Source organism: Balaenoptera acutorostrata, chromosome 7, assembly GCF_949987535.1.
Source record: "Balaenoptera acutorostrata chromosome 7, mBalAcu1.1, whole genome shotgun sequence".
Taxonomy (NCBI): Eukaryota; Metazoa; Chordata; class Mammalia; order Artiodactyla; family Balaenopteridae; genus Balaenoptera; species Balaenoptera acutorostrata.
In genome coordinates, this window is record NC_080070.1 from 89,822,540 (window position 1) to 89,846,041 (window position 23,502).

The window sequence follows — 23,502 nt, forward strand, 5'->3', positions numbered from 1 at the left end:
GCGGCCAGCTCCCAAGAAAGCGAGTTGAAAAATGGAGCTCAGGGGCACTGCAATTCACAAACCTGCAGAGTTATAAATGATAACTCTCGTTCACAAATATATCGAGGGAAGGCAACGAAGAGGATTTGAAAGCAAGGCAGAATTGCAGGAAACAGATTTCAGGAGGTAGATTCGAATCGCCTTCAAAGCACAGGAAAAGAGGCAAAACCTCCACAATGATGCCCTTGGCCAAAAAGGGCGTATGCGTTTTTTCCTGAATATATTCAGGAAAAAACGCATATGCCCTTTTTGGCCAACCAAGCAACCTGGAAAGGCAAATCAGCGCTACAAAGAAGTCTCGCTTCCCATCGGTCAAAAGGGCCATGCTGAATAAAGTGTCAAAACCAGAAATGCAGGACAGGCCAAGGAGAAACGGGAGCCTTGCTACGCTGATGGGCGGGATATAAATTGCCAACAGCCATTCTGGAGAAGTGTACGGTGTGTCCTGAAACATCTAAAAAACTCAGTTTAGAGAGCATAGGGCACTTCCACTCATGGGCGTATAAATTGGGAAAACTTAAAATCAGCAAGACAAGGGCACCCCAAAGTTTAGGGCTGCTCTGTTGACAAGAACCTCCACTTCGTTACACCTTAAATATCCCAGGAAAGAGAAAAATGGATAAAGAAGTTGTGGTCCTTATGTACAATGGAATATCACTCAGCCATGAAATCAACGTCATAAGGCTAGTAGCAGCATGATGAGTGGATTTAGCTACGACGATTCTAAGTGAAATAAGGCACACAGAAAAAGACACTTATCAGAAGATATCACTTTTAGAGGGAATGGAAAAACCGCTACACTTCAACTGAATTACAAAACAGAACAGAGTCACACGTTTAGAACACACATTATGGCTGCTTAACGGGAAAGGAGAGGTGGGGTGATGCATAAAACAAGGGTTTGAAATTAGCTCAGATACCGTTCCATAAACCCAATATGTAATAGACAAGACCTACTCCTTGCTCAGTGAACTGGACTCAACATCCCCTATTCACCGCCGTAGAATATATCTGACTAGTAAGAATCTTAAAGCCTATGTATTGATATCTCTCTGTAAGTGAGACATGTGGATGTAAAGCGGCATAAACACAGCAGTGAAAAGCAGCTAAACCCCATTATAAAAATCAATTACTGGGCTTCCCTGGTTGCGCAGTGGTTGAGAATCTGCCTGCTAATGCAGGAAACACGGGTTCGAGCACTGGTCTGGGAAGATCCCACATGCCGTGGAGCAACTAGGCCCGTGAGCCACAACTACTGAGCCTGCGCGTCTGGAGCCTGTGCTCCGCAACAAGAGAGGCCACAATAGTGAGAGGACCGCGCACCGCGATGAAGAGTGGCCCCCACTTGCCACAACTGGAGAAAGCCCTAGCACAGAAACGAAGACCCAACATAGCAATCAATCAATCAATCAATCACTAAAGAAATCTTAAAAAAAAAATTTTCTTATATTTAAAAAAAAATCAATTACTTTAAAAAACCCGTGAAACAAAGACAGTGAAAGAGAGAGAAATTCTTACAAAATTCGTTCAGGGGCTGTGATGCCACCTGGATTGACCATACCTAGACCCACAGGTGATTGAGACATAACGGTGGACACTCAGGGGCTGAGAGGTTTGGTGAGGTTGGGGGAGCAAACGCAGACCCTTTAAAGGAATACTGCGTGGTACCCATCCCAGGGGTCCCAAATCTCCACGTTCAAGGGCATCTTCCTACATCGAAAACATGCATGAGAAACCCAGAAGATGGTACACCGTGTGATCGGGAAACGTTTCTAAAACGCACCTCATTTCTCATCTCCTGTGCTCGGGTTCGCCATTCCAGCCGCTTTACTAGCAATCTCCCTCCTTGGAGAATCAGCACCTTTAACCTCCTGTTCCGTACAGGTTGCAATTTGTCCTGAGGATGAACGGGAAGAGGGGGAACCAATGAGAGACTAGCTCTAGGTGTTGGGACAGGCACAGCTCACTCTATTTTCCCATCAGGAAGAAGAATTAACCACAGGCTCAGCCTGCGCCCGGAACCAGAATAGGGCCTGAAGCAATCCTGCGCTTTTGCGGCCAGCTCCCAAGAAAGCGAGTTGAAAAATGGAGCTCAGGGGCACTGCAATTCACAAACCTGCAGAGTTAAAAATGATAACTCTCGGCCACAAATATTTTGAGGGAAGGCAACGAAGAGGATTTGAAAGCAAGGCAGAATTGCAGGAAACAGATTTCAGGAGGTAGATTCGAATCGCCTTTAAAGCACAGGAAAAGCGGCGAAACCTCGACAATGATGCCCTTGGCCAAAAAGGGCGTATGCGTTTTTTCCTGAATATATTCAGGAAAAAACGCATACGCCCTTTTTGGCCAACCAAGCAACCTGGAAAGGCAAATCAGCGCTACAAAGAAGTCTCGCTTCCCATCGGTCAAAAGGGCCATGCTGAATAAAGTGTCAAAACCAGAAATGCAGGACAGGCCATGGAGAAACGGGAGCCTTGCTACGCTGATGGGCGGGATGTAAATTGCCAACAGCCACTCTGGAGAAGTGTACGGTGTGTCCTGAAACATCTAAAAAACTCAGCTTACAGAGCATAGGGCACTTCCACTCATGGGCGTATAAATTGGGAAAACTAAAAATCAGCAAGACACAGGCACCCCAAAGTTTAGGGCTGCCCTGTTGACAAGAGCCTCCACTTCATTTCACCTTAAATATCCCAGGAAAGAGAAAAATGGATAAAGAAGTTGTGGTCCTTATGTACAATGGAATATCACTCAGCCATGAAATCAACGTCATAAGGCTAGTAGCAGCATGATGAGTGGATTTGGCTACGACGATTCTAAGTGAAATAAGTCACACAGAAAAAGACACTTATCAGAAGATATCACTTATAGAGGGAATGTAAAAACCGCTACACTTGAACTGACTTACAAAACAGAACAGAGTCACACGTTTAGAAAACACACTATGGCTGCTTAACGGGAAAGGAGAGGTGGGGTGATGCATAAAACAAGGGTTTCAAATTAGCTCAGATACCGTTCCATAAACCCAATATGTAATAGAGAAGACCTACTCCTTGCTCCGTGAACTGGACTCAACACCCCCTATTCACCGCCCAAGAATATATCTGACTAGTAAGAATCTTAAAACCTATGTATTGATATCTCTCTGTAAGTGAGTCTAGTGGGTGTAAAGCGGCATAAACACAGTAGTGAAAAGCAGCTAAACCCCATTATAAAAATCAATTACTTTTAAAAACCCGTGAAACAAAGACAGTGAAAGAGAGAGAAATTCTTACCAAATTCGTTCAGGGGCTGTGATGCCACCTGTATTGACCATATCTAGACCCACAGCTGATAGAGACATAAGGGTGGACACTCTTGGGGCTGAGAGGTTTGGTGAGGTTGGGGGAGCAAACGCAGACCCTTTAAAGGAATACTGCGTGGTACCCATCCCATGGGTCCCAAATCTCCAGGTTCAAGGGCATCTTCCTACATCGAAAACATGCATGAAAAACCCAGAAGATGGTACACCGTGTGATCGGGAAAGGTTTCTAAAACGCTCCTCATTTCTCATCTCCTTGTGCTCGGGTTCGCCATTCCAGCCGCTTTACTAGCAATCTCCCTCCTTGGAGAATCAACACCTTTAACCTCCTGTTCCGTACACGTTGCAATTTGTCCTGAGGATGAACGGGAAGAGGGGGAACCAATGAGAGACTGGCTCTAGGTGTTGGGACAGGCACAGGCCACTGTATTTTCCCATCAGGAAGAAGAATTAACCACAGGCTCAGCCTGCGCCCGGAACCAGAATAGGGCCTGAAGCAATCCTGTGCTTTTACGGCCAGCTCCCAAGAAAGCGAGTTGAAAAATGGAGCTCAGGGGCACTGCAATTCACAAACCTGCAGAGTTATAAATGATAACTCTCGTCCACAAATATATCGAGGGAAGGCAACGAGGAGGATTTGAAAGCAAGGCAGAATTGCAGGAAACAGATTTCAGGAGGTAGATTCGAATCGCCTTCAAAGCACAGGAAAAGAGGCAAAACCTCCACAATGATGCCCTTGGCCAAAAAGGGCGTATGCGTTTTTTCCTGAATATATTCAGGAAAAAACGCATACGCCATTTTTGGCCAACCAAGCAACCTGGAAAGGCAAATCAGCGCTACAAAGAAGTCTCGCTTCCCATCGGTCAAAAGGGCCATGCTGAATAAAGTGTCAAAACCAGAAATGCAGGACAGGCCAAGGAGAAACGGGAGCCTTGCTACGCTGATGGGCGGGATGTAAATTGCCAACAGCCACTCTCGAGAAGTGTACGGTGTGTCCTGAAACATCTAAAAAACTCAGTTTAGAGAGCATAGGGCACTTCCACTCATGGACGTATAAATTGGGAAAACTTAAAATCAGCAAGACAAGGGCACCCCAAAGTTTAGGGCTGCTCTGTTGACAAGAACCTCCACTTCGTTACACCTTAAATATCCCAGGAAAGAGAAAAATGGATAAAGAAGTTGTGGTCCTTATGTACAATGGAATATCACTCAGCCATGAAATCAACATCATAAGGCTAGTAGCAGCATGATGAGTGGATTTAGCTACGACGATTCTAAGTGAAATAAGTCACACAGAAAAAGACACTTATCATAAGATATCACTTATAGAGGGAATGGAAAAACCGCTACACTTGAACTGAATTACAAAACAAAATAGAGTCACACGTTTAGAAAACACACTATGACTGCTTAACGGGAAAGGAGAGGTGGGGTGATGCATAAAACAAGGGTTTCAAATTAGCTCAGATACCGTTCCATAAACCCAATATGTAATAGACAAGACCTACTCCTTGCTCAGTGAACTGGACTCAACACCCCCTATTCACCACCCAAGAATATATCTGACTAGTAAGAATGTTAAAACCTATGTATTGATATCTCTCTGTAAGTGAGTCAAGTGGGTGTAAAGTGGCAGAAACAGAGCAGTGAAAAGCATCTAAACCCCGTTATAAAAATCAAATACTTTAAAATACCCGTGAACAAAGACCGTGAAAGAGAGAGAAATTCTTACAAAATTCGTTCAGGGGCTGTGATGCCACCTGGATTGACCATATCTAGACCCACAGCTGATTGAGACATAAGGATGGACCCTCTTGGGGCTGAGAGGTTTGGTGAGGTTGGGGGAGCAAACGCAGACCCTTTAAAGGAATACTGCGTGGTACCCATCCCATGGGTCCCAAATCTCCAGGTTCAAGTGTATCTTCCTACATCGAAAACATGCATCAGAAACCCAGAAGATGGTACACCGTGTGATCGGGAAAGGTTTCTAAAACGCTCCTCATTTCTCATCTCCTTGTGCTCGGGTTCGCCATTCCAGCCGCTTTACTAGCAATCTCCCTCCTTGGAGAATCAACACCTTTAACCTCCTGTTCCGTACACGTTGCAATTTGTCCTGAGGATGAACGGGAAGAGGGGGAACCAATGAGAGACTGGCTCTAGGTGTTGGGACAGGCACAGGCCACTCTATTTTCCCATCAGGAAGAAGAATTAACCACAGGCTCAGCCTGCGCCCGGAACCAGAATAGGGCCTGAAGCAATCCTGCGCTTTTGCGGCCAGCTCCCAAGAAAGCGAGTTGAAAAATGGAGCTCAGGGGCACTGCAATTCACAAACCTGCAGAGTTATAAATGATAACTCTCGTTCACAAATATATCGAGGGAAGGCAACGAAGAGGATTTGAAAGCAAGGCAGAATTGCAGGAAACAGATTTCAGGAGGTAGATTCGAATCGCCTTCAAAGCACAGGAAAAGAGGCAAAACCTCCACAATGATGCCCTTGGCCAAAAAGGGCGTATGCGTTTTTTCCTGAATATATTCAGGAAAAAACGCATATGCCCTTTTTGGCCAACCAAGCAACCTGGAAAGGCAAATCAGCGCTACAAAGAAGTCTCGCTTCCCATCGGTCAAAAGGGCCATGCTGAATAAAGTGTCAAAACCAGAAATGCAGGACAGGCCAAGGAGAAACGGGAGCCTTGCTACGCTGATGGGCGGGATATAAATTGCCAACAGCCATTCTGGAGAAGTGTACGGTGTGTCCTGAAACATCTAAAAAACTCAGTTTAGAGAGCATAGGGCACTTCCACTCATGGGCGTATAAATTGGGAAAACTTAAAATCAGCAAGACAAGGGCACCCCAAAGTTTAGGGCTGCTCTGTTGACAAGAACCTCCACTTCGTTACACCTTAAATATCCCAGGAAAGAGAAAAATGGATAAAGAAGTTGTGGTCCTTATGTACAATGGAATATCACTCAGCCATGAAATCAACGTCATAAGGCTAGTAGCAGCATGATGAGTGGATTTAGCTACGACGATTCTAAGTGAAATAAGGCACACAGAAAAAGACACTTATCAGAAGATATCACTTTTAGAGGGAATGGAAAAACCGCTACACTTCAACTGAATTACAAAACAGAACAGAGTCACACGTTTAGAACACACATTATGGCTGCTTAACGGGAAAGGAGAGGTGGGGTGATGCATAAAACAAGGGTTTGAAATTAGCTCAGATACCGTTCCATAAACCCAATATGTAATAGACAAGACCTACTCCTTGCTCAGTGAACTGGACTCAACATCCCCTATTCACCGCCGTAGAATATATCTGACTAGTAAGAATCTTAAAGCCTATGTATTGATATCTCTCTGTAAGTGAGACATGTGGATGTAAAGCGGCATAAACACAGCAGTGAAAAGCAGCTAAACCCCATTATAAAAATCAATTACTGGGCTTCCCTGGTTGCGCAGTGGTTGAGAATCTGCCTGCTAATGCAGGAAACACGGGTTCGAGCACTGGTCTGGGAAGATCCCACATGCCGTGGAGCAACTAGGCCCGTGAGCCACAACTACTGAGCCTGCGCGTCTGGAGCCTGTGCTCCGCAACAAGAGAGGCCACAATAGTGAGAGGACCGCGCACCGCGATGAAGAGTGGCCCCCACTTGCCACAACTGGAGAAAGCCCTAGCACAGAAACGAAGACCCAACATAGCAATCAATCAATCAATCAATCACTAAAGAAATCTTAAAAAAAAAATTTTCTTATATTTAAAAAAAAATCAATTACTTTAAAAAACCCGTGAAACAAAGACAGTGAAAGAGAGAGAAATTCTTACAAAATTCGTTCAGGGGCTGTGATGCCACCTGGATTGACCATACCTAGACCCACAGGTGATTGAGACATAACGGTGGACACTCAGGGGCTGAGAGGTTTGGTGAGGTTGGGGGAGCAAACGCAGACCCTTTAAAGGAATACTGCGTGGTACCCATCCCAGGGGTCCCAAATCTCCACGTTCAAGGGCATCTTCCTACATCGAAAACATGCATGAGAAACCCAGAAGATGGTACACCGTGTGATCGGGAAACGTTTCTAAAACGCACCTCATTTCTCATCTCCTGTGCTCGGGTTCGCCATTCCAGCCGCTTTACTAGCAATCTCCCTCCTTGGAGAATCAGCACCTTTAACCTCCTGTTCCGTACAGGTTGCAATTTGTCCTGAGGATGAACGGGAAGAGGGGGAACCAATGAGAGACTAGCTCTAGGTGTTGGGACAGGCACAGCTCACTCTATTTTCCCATCAGGAAGAAGAATTAACCACAGGCTCAGCCTGCGCCCGGAACCAGAATAGGGCCTGAAGCAATCCTGCGCTTTTGCGGCCAGCTCCCAAGAAAGCGAGTTGAAAAATGGAGCTCAGGGGCACTGCAATTCACAAACCTGCAGAGTTAAAAATGATAACTCTCGGCCACAAATATTTTGAGGGAAGGCAACGAAGAGGATTTGAAAGCAAGGCAGAATTGCAGGAAACAGATTTCAGGAGGTAGATTCGAATCGCCTTTAAAGCACAGGAAAAGCGGCGAAACCTCGACAATGATGCCCTTGGCCAAAAAGGGCGTATGCGTTTTTTCCTGAATATATTCAGGAAAAAACGCATACGCCCTTTTTGGCCAACCAAGCAACCTGGAAAGGCAAATCAGCGCTACAAAGAAGTCTCGCTTCCCATCGGTCAAAAGGGCCATGCTGAATAAAGTGTCAAAACCAGAAATGCAGGACAGGCCATGGAGAAACGGGAGCCTTGCTACGCTGATGGGCGGGATGTAAATTGCCAACAGCCACTCTGGAGAAGTGTACGGTGTGTCCTGAAACATCTAAAAAACTCAGCTTACAGAGCATAGGGCACTTCCACTCATGGGCGTATAAATTGGGAAAACTAAAAATCAGCAAGACACAGGCACCCCAAAGTTTAGGGCTGCCCTGTTGACAAGAGCCTCCACTTCATTTCACCTTAAATATCCCAGGAAAGAGAAAAATGGATAAAGAAGTTGTGGTCCTTATGTACAATGGAATATCACTCAGCCATGAAATCAACGTCATAAGGCTAGTAGCAGCATGATGAGTGGATTTGGCTACGACGATTCTAAGTGAAATAAGTCACACAGAAAAAGACACTTATCAGAAGATATCACTTATAGAGGGAATGTAAAAACCGCTACACTTGAACTGACTTACAAAACAGAACAGAGTCACACGTTTAGAAAACACACTATGGCTGCTTAACGGGAAAGGAGAGGTGGGGTGATGCATAAAACAAGGGTTTCAAATTAGCTCAGATACCGTTCCATAAACCCAATATGTAATAGAGAAGACCTACTCCTTGCTCCGTGAACTGGACTCAACACCCCCTATTCACCGCCCAAGAATATATCTGACTAGTAAGAATCTTAAAACCTATGTATTGATATCTCTCTGTAAGTGAGTCTAGTGGGTGTAAAGCGGCATAAACACAGTAGTGAAAAGCAGCTAAACCCCATTATAAAAATCAATTACTTTTAAAAACCCGTGAAACAAAGACAGTGAAAGAGAGAGAAATTCTTACCAAATTCGTTCAGGGGCTGTGATGCCACCTGTATTGACCATATCTAGACCCACAGCTGATAGAGACATAAGGGTGGACACTCTTGGGGCTGAGAGGTTTGGTGAGGTTGGGGGAGCAAACGCAGACCCTTTAAAGGAATACTGCGTGGTACCCATCCCATGGGTCCCAAATCTCCAGGTTCAAGGGCATCTTCCTACATCGAAAACATGCATGAAAAACCCAGAAGATGGTACACCGTGTGATCGGGAAAGGTTTCTAAAACGCTCCTCATTTCTCATCTCCTTGTGCTCGGGTTCGCCATTCCAGCCGCTTTACTAGCAATCTCCCTCCTTGGAGAATCAACACCTTTAACCTCCTGTTCCGTACACGTTGCAATTTGTCCTGAGGATGAACGGGAAGAGGGGGAACCAATGAGAGACTGGCTCTAGGTGTTGGGACAGGCACAGGCCACTGTATTTTCCCATCAGGAAGAAGAATTAACCACAGGCTCAGCCTGCGCCCGGAACCAGAATAGGGCCTGAAGCAATCCTGTGCTTTTACGGCCAGCTCCCAAGAAAGCGAGTTGAAAAATGGAGCTCAGGGGCACTGCAATTCACAAACCTGCAGAGTTATAAATGATAACTCTCGTCCACAAATATATCGAGGGAAGGCAACGAGGAGGATTTGAAAGCAAGGCAGAATTGCAGGAAACAGATTTCAGGAGGTAGATTCGAATCGCCTTCAAAGCACAGGAAAAGAGGCAAAACCTCCACAATGATGCCTTTGGCCAAAAAGGGCGTATGCGTTTTTTCCTGAATATATTCAGGAAAAAACGCATATGCCCTTTTTGGCCAACCAAGCAACCTGGAAAGGCAAATCAGCGCTACAAAGAAGTCTCGCTTCCCATCGGTCAAAAGGGCCATGCTGAATAAAGTGTCAAAACCAGAAATGCAGGACAGGCCAAGGAGAAACGGGAGCCTTGCTACGCTGATGGGCGGGATATAAATTGCCAACAGCCATTCTGGAGAAGTGTACGGTGTGTCCTGAAACATCTAAAAAACTCAGTTTAGAGAGCATAGGGCACTTCCACTCATGGGCGTATAAATTGGGAAAACTTAAAATCAGCAAGACAAGTGCACCCCAAAGTTTAGGGCTGCTCTGTTGACAAGAACCTCCACTTCGTTACACCTTAAATATCCCAGGAAAGAGAAAAATGGATAAAGAAGTTGTGGTCCTTATGTACAATGGAATATCACTCAGCCATGAAATCAACGTCATAAGGCTAGTAGCAGCATGATGAGTGGATTTAGCTACGACGATTCTAAGTGAAATAAGGCACACAGAAAAAGACACTTATCAGAAGATATCACTTTTAGAGGGAATGGAAAAACCGCTACACTTGAACTGAATTACAAAACAGAACAGAGACACACGTTTAGAAAACACACTATGGCTGCTTAACGGGAAAGGAGAGGTGGGGTGATGCATAAAACAAGGGTTTCAAATTAGCTCAGATACCGTTCCATAAACCCAATATGTAATAGACAAGACCTACTCCTTGCTCAGTGAACTGGACTCAACACCCCCTATTCACCGCCCAAGAATATATCTGACTAGTAAGAATGTTAAAACCTATGTATTGATATCTCTCTGTAAGTGAGTCAAGTGGGTGTAAAGCGGCAGAAACACAGCAGTGAAAAGCAGCTAAACCCCATTATAAAAATCAAATACTTTAAAATACCCGTGAACAAAGACCGTGAAAGAGAGAGAAATTCTTACAAAATTCGTTCAGGGGCTGTGATGCCACCTGGATTGACCATATCTAGACCCACAGCTGATTGAGACATAAGGATGGACCCTCTTGGGGCTGAGAGGTTTGGTGAGGTTGGGGGAGCAAACGCAGACCCTTTAAAGGAATACTGCGTGGTACCCATCCCATGGGTCCCAAATCTCCAGGTTCAAGGGCATCTTCCTACATCGAAAACATGCATCAGAAACCCAGAAGATGGTACACCGTGTGATCGGGAAAGGTTTCTAAAACGCTCCTCATTTCTCATCTCCTTGTGCTCGGGTTCGCCATTCCAGCCGCTTTACTAGCAATCTCCCTCCTTGGAGAATCAGCACCTTTAACCTCCTGTTCCGTACAGGTTGCAATTTGTCCTGAGGATGAACGGGAAGAGGGGGAACCAATGAGAGACTAGCTCTAGGTGTTGGGACAGGCACAGCTCACTCTATTTTCCCATCAGGAAGAAGAATTAACCACAGGCTCAGCCTGCGCCCGGAACCAGAATAGGGCCTGAAGCAATCCTGCGCTTTTGCGGCCAGCTCCCAAGAAAGCGAGTTGAAAAATGGAGCTCAGGGGCACTGCAATTCACAAACCTGCAGAGTTAAAAATGATAACTCTCGGCCACAAATATTTTGAGGGAAGGCAACGAAGAGGATTTGAAAGCAAGGCAGAATTGCAGGAAACAGATTTCAGGAGGTAGATTCGAATCGCCTTTAAAGCACAGGAAAAGCGGCGAAACCTCGACAATGATGCCCTTGGCCAAAAAGGGCGTATGCGTTTGTTCCTGAATATATTCAGGAAAAAACGCATACGCCCTTTTTGGCCAACCAAGCAACCTGGAAAGGCAAATCAGCGCTACAAAGAAGTCTCGCTTCCCATCGGTCAAAAGGGCCATGCTGAATAAAGTGTCAAAACCAGAAATGCAGGACAGGCCAAGGAGAAACGGGAGCCTTGCTACGCTGATGGGCGGGATGTAAATTGCCAACAGCCACTCTCGAGAAGTGTACGGTGTGTCCTGAAACATGTAAAAAACTCAGCTTACAGAGCATAGGGCACTTCCACTCATGGGCGTATAAATTGGGAAAACTAAAAATCAGCAAGACACAGGCATCCCAAAGTTTAGGGCTGCTCTGTTGACAAGAAGCTCCACTTCTTTACACCTTAAATATCCCAGGAAAGAGAAAAATGGATAAAGAAGTTGTGGTCCTTATGTACAATGGAATATCACTCAGCCATGAAATCAACCTCATAAGGCTAGTAGCAGCATGATGAGTGGATTTAGCTACGACGATTCTAAGTGAAATAAGTCACACAGAAAAAGACACTTATCAGAAGATATCACTTATAGAGGGAATGTAAAAACCGCTACACTTGAACTGACTTACAAAACAGAACAGAGTCACACGTTTAGAAAACACACTATGGCTGCTTAACGGGAAAGGAGAGGTGGGGTGATGCATAAAACAAGGGTTTCAAATTAGCTCAGATACCGTTCCATAAACCCAATATGTAATAGAGAAGACCTACTCCTTGCTCCGTGAACTGGACTCAACACCCCCTATTCACCGCCCAAGAATATATCTGACTAGTAAGAATCTTAAAACCTATGTATTGATATCTCTCTGTAAGTGAGTCTAGTGGGTGTAAAGCGGCATAAACACAGTAGTGAAAAGCAGCTAAACCCCATTATAAAAATCAATTACTTTTAAAAACCCGTGAAACAAAGACAGTGAAAGAGAGAGAAATTCTTACCAAATTCGTTCAGGGGCTGTGATGCCACCTGTATTGACCATATCTAGACCCACAGCTGATAGAGACATAAGGGTGGACACTCTTGGGGCTGAGAGGTTTGGTGAGGTTGGGGGAGCAAACGCAGACCCTTTAAAGGAATACTGCGTGGTACCCATCCCATGGGTCCCAAATCTCCAGGTTCAAGGGCATCTTCCTACATCGAAAACATGCATGAAAAACCCAGAAGATGGTACACCGTGTGATCGGGAAAGGTTTCTAAAACGCTCCTCATTTCTCATCTCCTTGTGCTCGGGTTCGCCATTCCAGCCGCTTTACTAGCAATCTCCCTCCTTGGAGAATCAACACCTTTAACCTCCTGTTCCGTACACGTTGCAATTTGTCCTGAGGATGAACGGGAAGAGGGGGAACCAATGAGAGACTGGCTCTAGGTGTTGGGACAGGCACAGGCCACTGTATTTTCCCATCAGGAAGAAGAATTAACCACAGGCTCAGCCTGCGCCCGGAACCAGAATAGGGCCTGAAGCAATCCTGTGCTTTTACGGCCAGCTCCCAAGAAAGCGAGTTGAAAAATGGAGCTCAGGGGCACTGCAATTCACAAACCTGCAGAGTTATAAATGATAACTCTCGTCCACAAATATATCGAGGGAAGGCAACGAGGAGGATTTGAAAGCAAGGCAGAATTGCAGGAAACAGATTTCAGGAGGTAGATTCGAATCGCCTTCAAAGCACAGGAAAAGAGGCAAAACCTCCACAATGATGCCTTTGGCCAAAAAGGGCGTATGCGTTTTTTCCTGAATATATTCAGGAAAAAACGCATATGCCCTTTTTGGCCAACCAAGCAACCTGGAAAGGCAAATCAGCGCTACAAAGAAGTCTCGCTTCCCATCGGTCAAAAGGGCCATGCTGAATAAAGTGTCAAAACCAGAAATGCAGGACAGGCCAAGGAGAAACGGGAGCCTTGCTACGCTGATGGGCGGGATATAAATTGCCAACAGCCATTCTGGAGAAGTGTACGGTGTGTCCTGAAACATCTAAAAAACTCAGTTTAGAGAGCATAGGGCACTTCCACTCATGGGCGTATAAATTGGGAAAACTTAAAATCAGCAAGACAAGTGCACCCCAAAGTTTAGGGCTGCTCTGTTGACAAGAACCTCCACTTCGTTACACCTTAAATATCCCAGGAAAGAGAAAAATGGATAAAGAAGTTGTGGTCCTTATGTACAATGGAATATCACTCAGCCATGAAATCAACGTCATAAGGCTAGTAGCAGCATGATGAGTGGATTTAGCTACGACGATTCTAAGTGAAATAAGGCACACAGAAAAAGACACTTATCAGAAGATATCACTTTTAGAGGGAATGGAAAAACCGCTACACTTGAACTGAATTACAAAACAGAACAGAGACACACGTTTAGAAAACACACTATGGCTGCTTAACGGGAAAGGAGAGGTGGGGTGATGCATAAAACAAGGGTTTCAAATTAGCTCAGATACCGTTCCATAAACCCAATATGTAATAGACAAGACCTACTCCTTGCTCAGTGAACTGGACTCAACACCCCCTATTCACCGCCCAAGAATATATCTGACTAGTAAGAATGTTAAAACCTATGTATTGATATCTCTCTGTAAGTGAGTCAAGTGGGTGTAAAGCGGCAGAAACACAGCAGTGAAAAGCAGCTAAACCCCATTATAAAAATCAAATACTTTAAAATACCCGTGAACAAAGACCGTGAAAGAGAGAGAAATTCTTACAAAATTCGTTCAGGGGCTGTGATGCCACCTGGATTGACCATATCTAGACCCACAGCTGATTGAGACATAAGGATGGACCCTCTTGGGGCTGAGAGGTTTGGTGAGGTTGGGGGAGCAAACGCAGACCCTTTAAAGGAATACTGCGTGGTACCCATCCCATGGGTCCCAAATCTCCAGGTTCAAGGGCATCTTCCTACATCGAAAACATGCATCAGAAACCCAGAAGATGGTACACCGTGTGATCGGGAAAGGTTTCTAAAACGCTCCTCATTTCTCATCTCCTTGTGCTCGGGTTCGCCATTCCAGCCGCTTTACTAGCAATCTCCCTCCTTGGAGAATCAGCACCTTTAACCTCCTGTTCCGTACAGGTTGCAATTTGTCCTGAGGATGAACGGGAAGAGGGGGAACCAATGAGAGACTAGCTCTAGGTGTTGGGACAGGCACAGCTCACTCTATTTTCCCATCAGGAAGAAGAATTAACCACAGGCTCAGCCTGCGCCCGGAACCAGAATAGGGCCTGAAGCAATCCTGCGCTTTTGCGGCCAGCTCCCAAGAAAGCGAGTTGAAAAATGGAGCTCAGGGGCACTGCAATTCACAAACCTGCAGAGTTAAAAATGATAACTCTCGGCCACAAATATTTTGAGGGAAGGCAACGAAGAGGATTTGAAAGCAAGGCAGAATTGCAGGAAACAGATTTCAGGAGGTAGATTCGAATCGCCTTTAAAGCACAGGAAAAGCGGCGAAACCTCGACAATGATGCCCTTGGCCAAAAAGGGCGTATGCGTTTGTTCCTGAATATATTCAGGAAAAAACGCATACGCCCTTTTTGGCCAACCAAGCAACCTGGAAAGGCAAATCAGCGCTACAAAGAAGTCTCGCTTCCCATCGGTCAAAAGGGCCATGCTGAATAAAGTGTCAAAACCAGAAATGCAGGACAGGCCAAGGAGAAACGGGAGCCTTGCTACGCTGATGGGCGGGATGTAAATTGCCAACAGCCACTCTCGAGAAGTGTACGGTGTGTCCTGAAACATGTAAAAAACTCAGCTTACAGAGCATAGGGCACTTCCACTCATGGGCGTATAAATTGGGAAAACTAAAAATCAGGAAGACACAGGCATCCCAAAGTTTAGGGCTGCTCTGTTGACAAGAAGCTCCACTTCTTTACACCTTAAATATCCCAGGAAAGAGAAAAATGGATAAAGAAGTTGTGGTCCTTATGTACAATGGAATATCACTCAGCCATGAAATCAACCTCATAAGGCTAGTAGCAGCATGATGAGTGGATTTAGCTACGACGATTCTAAGTGAAATAAGTCACACAGAAAAAGACACTTATCAGAAGATATCACTTATAGAGGGAATGTAAAAACCGCTACACTTGAACTGACTTACAAAACAGAACAGAGTCACACGTTTAGAAAACACACTATGGCTGCTTAACGGGAAAGGAGAGGTGGGGTGATGCATAAAACAAGGGTTTCAAATTAGCTCAGATACCGTTCCATAAACCCAATATGTAATAGAGAAGACCTACTCCTTGCTCCGTGAACTGGACTCAACACCCCCTATTCACCGCCCAAGAATATATCTGACTAGTAAGAATCTTAAAACCTATGTATTGATATCTCTCTGTAAGTGAGTCTAGTGGGTGTAAAGCGGCATAAACACAGTAGTGAAAAGCAGCTAAACCCCATTATAAAAATCAATTACTTTTAAAAACCCGTGAAACAAAGACAGTGAAAGAGAGAGAAATTCTTACCAAATTCGTTCAGGGGCTGTGATGCCACCTGTATTGACCATATCTAGACCCACAGCTGATAGAGACATAAGGGTGGACACTCTTGGGGCTGAGAGGTTTGGTGAGGTTGGGGGAGCAAACGCAGACCCTTTAAAGGAATACTGCGTGGTACCCATCCCATGGGTCCCAAATCTCCAGGTTCAAGGGCATCTTCCTACATCGAAAACATGCATGAAAAACCCAGAAGATGGTACACCGTGTGATCGGGAAAGGTTTCTAAAACGCTCCTCATTTCTCATCTCCTTGTGCTCGGGTTCGCCATTCCAGCCGCTTTACTAGCAATCTCCCTCCTTGGAGAATCAACACCTTTAACCTCCTGTTCCGTACACGTTGCAATTTGTCCTGAGGATGAACGGGAAGAGGGGGAACCAATGAGAGACTGGCTCTAGGTGTTGGGACAGGCACAGGCCACTGTATTTTCCCATCAGGAAGAAGAATTAACCACAGGCTCAGCCTGCGCCCGGAACCAGAATAGGGCCTGAAGCAATCCTGTGCTTTTACGGCCAGCTCCCAAGAAAGCGAGTTGAAAAATGGAGCTCAGGGGCACTGCAATTCACAAACCTGCAGAGTTATAAATGATAACTCTCGTCCACAAATATATCGAGGGAAGGCAACGAGGAGGATTTGAAAGCAAGGCAGAATTGCAGGAAACAGATTTCAGGAGGTAGATTCGAATCGCCTTCAAAGCACAGGAAAAGAGGCAAAACCTCCACAATGATGCCTTTGGCCAAAAAGGGCGTATGCGTTTTTTCCTGAATATATTCAGGAAAAAACGCATATGCCCTTTTTGGCCAACCAAGCAACCTGGAAAGGCAAATCAGCGCTACAAAGAAGTCTCGCTTCCCATCGGTCAAAAGGGCCATGCTGAATAAAGTGTCAAAACCAGAAATGCAGGACAGGCCAAGGAGAAACGGGAGCCTTGCTACGCTGATGGGCGGGATATAAATTGCCAACAGCCATTCTGGAGAAGTGTACGGTGTGTCCTGAAACATCTAAAAAACTCAGTTTAGAGAGCATAGGGCACTTCCACTCATGGGCGTATAAATTGGGAAAACTTAAAATCAGCAAGACAAGTGCACCCCAAAGTTTAGGGCTGCTCTGTTGACAAGAACCTCCACTTCGTTACACCTTAAATATCCCAGGAAAGAGAAAAATGGATAAAGAAGTTGTGGTCCTTATGTACAATGGAATATCACTCAGCCATGAAATCAACGTCATAAGGCTAGTAGCAGCATGATGAGTGGATTTAGCTACGACGATTCTAAGTGAAATAAGGCACACAGAAAAAGACACTTATCAGAAGATATCACTTTTAGAGGGAATGGAAAAACCGCTACACTTGAACTGAATTACAAAACAGAACAGAGACACACGTTTAGAAAACACACTATGGCTGCTTAACGGGAAAGGAGAGGTGGGGTGATGCATAAAACAAGGGTTTCAAATTAGCTCAGATACCGTTCCATAAACCCAATATGTAATAGACAAGACCTACTCCTTGCTCAGTGAACTGGACTCAACACCCCCTATTCACCGCCCAAGAATATATCTGACTAGTAAGAATGTTAAAACCTATGTATTGATATCTCTCTGTAAGTGAGTCAAGTGGGTGTAAAGCGGCAGAAACACAGCAGTGAAAAGCAGCTAAACCCCATTATAAAAATCAAATACTTTAAAATACCCGTGAACAAAGACCGTGAAAGAGAGAGAAATTCTTACAAAATTCGTTCAGGGGCTGTGATGCCACCTGGATTGACCATATCTAGACCCACAGCTGATTGAGACATAAGGATGGACCCTCTTGGGGCTGAGAGGTTTGGTGAGGTTGGGGGAGCAAACGCAGACCCTTTAAAGGAATACTGCGTGGTACCCATCCCATGGGTCCCAAATCTCCAGGTTCAAGGGCATCTTCCTACATCGAAAACATGCATCAGAAACCCAGAAGATGGTACACCGTGTGATCGGGAAAGGTTTCTAAAACGCTCCTCATTTCTCATCTCCTTGTGCTCGGGTTCGCCATTCCAGCCGCTTTACTAGCAATCTCCCTCCTTGGAGAATCAGCACCTTTAACCTCCTGTTCCGTACAGGTTGCAATTTGTCCTGAGGATGAACGGGAAGAGGGGGAACCAATGAGAGACTAGCTCTAGGTGTTGGGACAGGCACAGCTCACTCTATTTTCCCATCAGGAAGAAGAATTAACCACAGGCTCAGCCTGCGCCCGGAACCAGAATAGGGCCTGAAGCAATCCTGCGCTTTTGCGGCCAGCTCCCAAGAAAGCGAGTTGAAAAATGGAGCTCAGGGGCACTGCAATTCACAAACCTGCAGAGTTAAAAATGATAACTCTCGGCCACAAATATTTTGAGGGAAGGCAACGAAGAGGATTTGAAAGCAAGGCAGAATTGCAGGAAACAGATTTCAGGAGGTAGATTCGAATCGCCTTTAAAGCACAGGAAAAGCGGCGAAACCTCGACAATGATGCCCTTGGCCAAAAAGGGCGTATGCGTTTGTTCCTGAATATATTCAGGAAAAAACGCATACGCCCTTTTTGGCCAACCAAGCAACCTGGAAAGGCAAATCAGCGCTACAAAGAAGTCTCGCTTCCCATCGGTCAAAAGGGCCATGCTGAATAAAGTGTCAAAACCAGAAATGCAGGACAGGCCAAGGAGAAACGGGAGCCTTGCTACGCTGATGGGCGGGATGTAAATTGCCAACAGCCACTCTCGAGAAGTGTACGGTGTGTCCTGAAACATGTAAAAAACTCAGCTTACAGAGCATAGGGCACTTCCACTCATGGGCGTATAAATTGGGAAAACTAAAAATCAGCAAGACACAGGCATCCCAAAGTTTAGGGCTGCTCTGTTGACAAGAAGCTCCACTTCTTTACACCTTAAATATCCCAGGAAAGAGAAAAATGGATAAAGAAGTTGTGGTCCTTATGTACAATGGAATATCACTCAGCCATGAAATCAACCTCATAAGGCTAGTAGCAGCATGATGAGTGGATTTAGCTACGACGATTCTAAGTGAAATAAGTCACACAGAAAAAGACACTTATCAGAAGATATCACTTATAGAGGGAATGTAAAAACCGCTACACTTGAACTGACTTACAAAACAGAACAGAGTCACACGTTTAGAAAACACACTATGGCTGCTTAACGGGAAAGGTGAGGTGGGGTGATGCATAAAACAAGGGTTTCAAATTAGCTCAGATACCGTTCCATAAACCCAATATGTAATAGAGAAGACCTACTCCTTGCTCAGTGAACTGGACTCAACACCCCCTATTCACCGCCCAAGAATATATCTGACTAGTAAGAATCTTAAAACCTATGTATTGATATCTCTCTGTAAGTGAGTCTAGTGGGTGTAAAGCGGCATAAACACAGTAGTGAAAAGCAGCTAAACCCCATTATAAAAATCAATTACTTTTAAAAACCCGTGAAACAAAGACAGTGAAAGAGAGAGAAATTCTTACCAAATTCGTTCAGGGGCTGTGATGCCACCTGTATTGACCATATCTAGACCCACAGCTGATTGAGACATAAGGGTGGACACTCTTGGGGCTGAGAGGTTTGGTGAGGTTGGGGGAGCAAACGCAGACCCTTTAAAGGAATACTGCGTGGTACCCATCCCATGGGTCCCAAATCTCCAGGTTAAAGGGTATCTTCCTACATCGAAAACATGCATCAGAAACCCAGAAGATGGTACACCGTGTGATCGGGAAAGGTTTCTAAAACGCTCCTCATTTCTCATCTCCTTGTGCTCGGGTTCGGCATTCCAGCCGCTTTACTAGCAATCTCCCTCCTTGGAGAATCAGCACCTTTAACCTCCTGTTCCGTACAGGTAGCAATTTGTCCTGAGGATGAACGGGAAGAGGGGGAACCAATGAGAGACTAGCTCTAGGTGTTGGGACAGGCACAGGCCACTGTATTTTCCCATCAGGAAGAAGAATTGACCACAGGCTCAGCCTGCGCCCAGAACCAGAATAGGGCCTGAAGCAATCCTGCGCCTTTGCGGCCAGCTCCCAAGAAAGCGAGTTGAAAAATGGAACTCAGGGCCACTGCAATTCACAAACCTGCAGAGTTATAAATGATAACTCTCGTCCACAAATATATCGAAGGAAGGCAACGAAGAGGATTTGAAAACAAGGCAGAATTGCAGGAAACAGATTTCAGGAGGTAGATTCGAATCGCCTTCAAAGCACAGGAAAAGAGGCAAAACCTCCACAATGATGCCCTTGGCCAAAAAGGGCGTATGCGTTTTTTCCTGAATATATTCAGGAAAAAACGCATACGCCCTTTTTGGCCAACCAAGCAACCTGGAAAGGCAAATCAGCGCTACAAAGAAGTCTCGCCTCCCATCGGTCAAAAGGGCCATGCTGAATAAAGTGTCAAAACCAGAAATGCAGGACAGGCCAAGGAGAAACGGGAGCCTTGCTACGCTGATGGGCGGGATGTAAATTGCCAACAGCCACTCTCGAGAAGTGTACGGTGTGTCGTGAAACATCTAAAAAACTCAGCTTACAGAGCATAGGGCACTTCCACTCATGGGCGTATAAATTGGGAAAACTAAAAATCAGCAAGACACAGGCACCCCAAAGTTTAGGGCTGCTCTGTTGACAAGAACCTCCACTTCGTTACACCTTAAATATCCCAGGAAAGAGAAAAATGGATAAAGAAGTTGTGGTCCTTATGTACAATGGAATATCACTCAGCCATGAAATCAACGTCATAAGGCTACTAGCAGCATGATGAGTGGATTTAGCTACGACGATTCTAAGTGAAATAAGTCACACAGAAAAAGACACTTATCATAAGATATCACTTATAGAGGGAATGGAAGAACCGCTACACTTGAACTGAATTACAAAACAGAATAGAGTCACACGTTTAGAAAACACACTATGGCTGCTTAACGGGAAAGGAGAGGTGGGGTGATGCATAAAACAAGGGTTTCAAATTAGCTCAGATACCGTTCCATAAACCCAATATGTAATAGACAAGACCTACTCCTTGCTCAGTGAACTGGACTCAACACCCCCTATTCACCGCCCAAGAATATATCTGACTAGTAAGAATGTTAAAACCTATGTATTGATATCTCTCTGTAAGTGAGTCAAGTGGGTGTAAAGCGGCAGAAACACAGCAGTGAAAAGCAGCTAAACCCCATTATAAAAATCAAATACTTTAAAATACCCGTGAACAAAGACCGTGAAAGAGAGAGAAATTCTTACAAAATTCGTTCAGGGGCTGTGATGCCACCTGGATTGACCATATCTAGACCCACAGCTGATTGAGACATAAGGATGGACCCTCTTGGGGCTGAGAGGTTTGGTGAGGTTGGGGGAGCAAACGCAGACCCTTTAAAGGAATACTGCGTGGTACCCATCCCATGGGTCCCAAATCTCCAGGTTCACGGGTATCTTCCTACATCGAAAACATGCATCAGAAACCCAGAAGATGGTACACCGTGTGATCGGGAAAGGTTTCTAAAACGCTCCTCATTTCTCATCTCCTTGTGCTCGGGTTCGGCATTCCAGCCGCTTTACTAGCAATCTCCCTCCTTGGAGAATCAGCACCTTTAACCTCCTGTTCCGTACAGGTTGCAATTTGTCCTGAGGATGAACGGGAAGAGGGGGAACCAATGAGAGACTAGCTCTAGGTGTTGGGACAGGCACAGCTCACTCTATTTTCCCATCAGGAAGAAGAATTACCCACAGGCTCAGCCTGCGCCCGGAACCAGAATAGGGCCTGAAGCAATCCTGCGCTTTTGCGGCCAGCTCCCAAGAAAGCGAGTTGAAAAATGGAGCTCAGGGGCACTGCAATTCACAAACCTGCAGAGGTAAAAATGATAACTCTCGGCCACAAATATTTTGAGGGAAGGCAACGAAGAGGATTTGAAAGCAAGGCATAATTGCAGGAAACAGATTTCAGGAGGTAGATTCGAATCGCCTTTAAAGCACAGGAAAAGCGGCGAAACCTCGACAATGATGCCCTTGGCCAAAAAGGGCATATGCGTTTTTTCCTGAATATATTCAGGAAAAAACGCATACGCCCTTTTTGGCCAACCAAGCAACCTGGAAAGGCAAATCAGCGCTACAAAGAAGTCTCGCTTCCCATCGGTCAAAAGGGCCATGCTGAATAAAGTGTCAAAACCAGAAATGCAGGACAGGCCATGGAGAAACGGGAGCCTTGCTACGCTGATGGGCGGGATGTAAATTGCCAACAGCCACTCTCGAGAAGTGTACGGTGTGTCCTGAAACATCTAAAAAACTCAGCTTACAGAGCATAGGGCACTTCCACTCATGGGCGTATAAATTGGGAAAACTAAAAATCAGCAAGACACAGGCACCCCAAAGTTTAGGGCTGCCCTGTTGACAAGAACCTCCACTTCGTTACACCTTAAATATCCCAGGAAAGAGAAAAATGGATAAAGAAGTTGTGGTCCTTATGTACAATGGAATATCACTCAGCCATGAAATCAACGTCATAAGGCTAGTAGCAGCATGATGAGTGGATTGAGCTACGAGGATTCTAAGTGCAATAAGTCACACAGAAAAAGACACTTATCATAAGATATCACTTATAGAGGGAATGGAAAAACCGCTACACTTGAACTGAATTACAAAACAGAACAGAGTCACACGTTTAGAACACACACTATGGCTGCTTAATGGGAAAGGAGAGGTGGGGTGATGCATAAAACAAGGGTTTGAAATTAGCTCAGATACCGTTCCATAAACCCAATATGTAATAGACAAGACCTACTCCTTGCTCAGTGAACTGGACTCAACACCCCCTATTCACCGCCCAAGAATATATCTGACTAGTAAGAATGTTAAAACCTATGTATTGATATCTCTCTGTAAGTGAGTCAAGTGGGTGTAAAGCGGCAGAAACACAGCAGTGAAAAGCAGCTAAACCCCATTATAAAAATCAAATACTTTAAAATACCCGTGAACAAAGACCGTGAAAGAGAGAGAAATTCTTACAAAATTCGTTCAGGGGCTGTGATGCCACCTGGATTGACCATATCTAGACCCACAGCTGATTGAGACATAAGGATGGACCCTCTTGGGGCTGAGAGGTTTGGTGAGGTTGGGGGAGCAAACGCAGACCCTTTAAAGGAATACTGCGTGGTACCCATCCCATGGGTCCCAAATCTCCAGGTTCAAGGGCATCTTCCTACATCGAAAACATGCATGAGAAACCCAGAAGATGGTACACCGTGTGATCGGGAAAGGTTTCTAAAACGCTCCTCATTTCTCATCTCCTTGTGCTCGTGTTCGCCATTCCACCCGCTTTACTAGCAATCTCCCTCCTTGGAGAATCAACACGTTTAACCTCCTGTTCCGTACACGTTGCAATTTGTCCTGAGGATGAACGGGAAGAGGGGGAACCAATGAGAGACTGGCTCTAGGTGTTGGGACAGGCACAGGCCACTCTATTTTCCCATCAGGAAGAAGAATTAACCACAGGCTCAGCCTGCGCCCGGAACCAGAA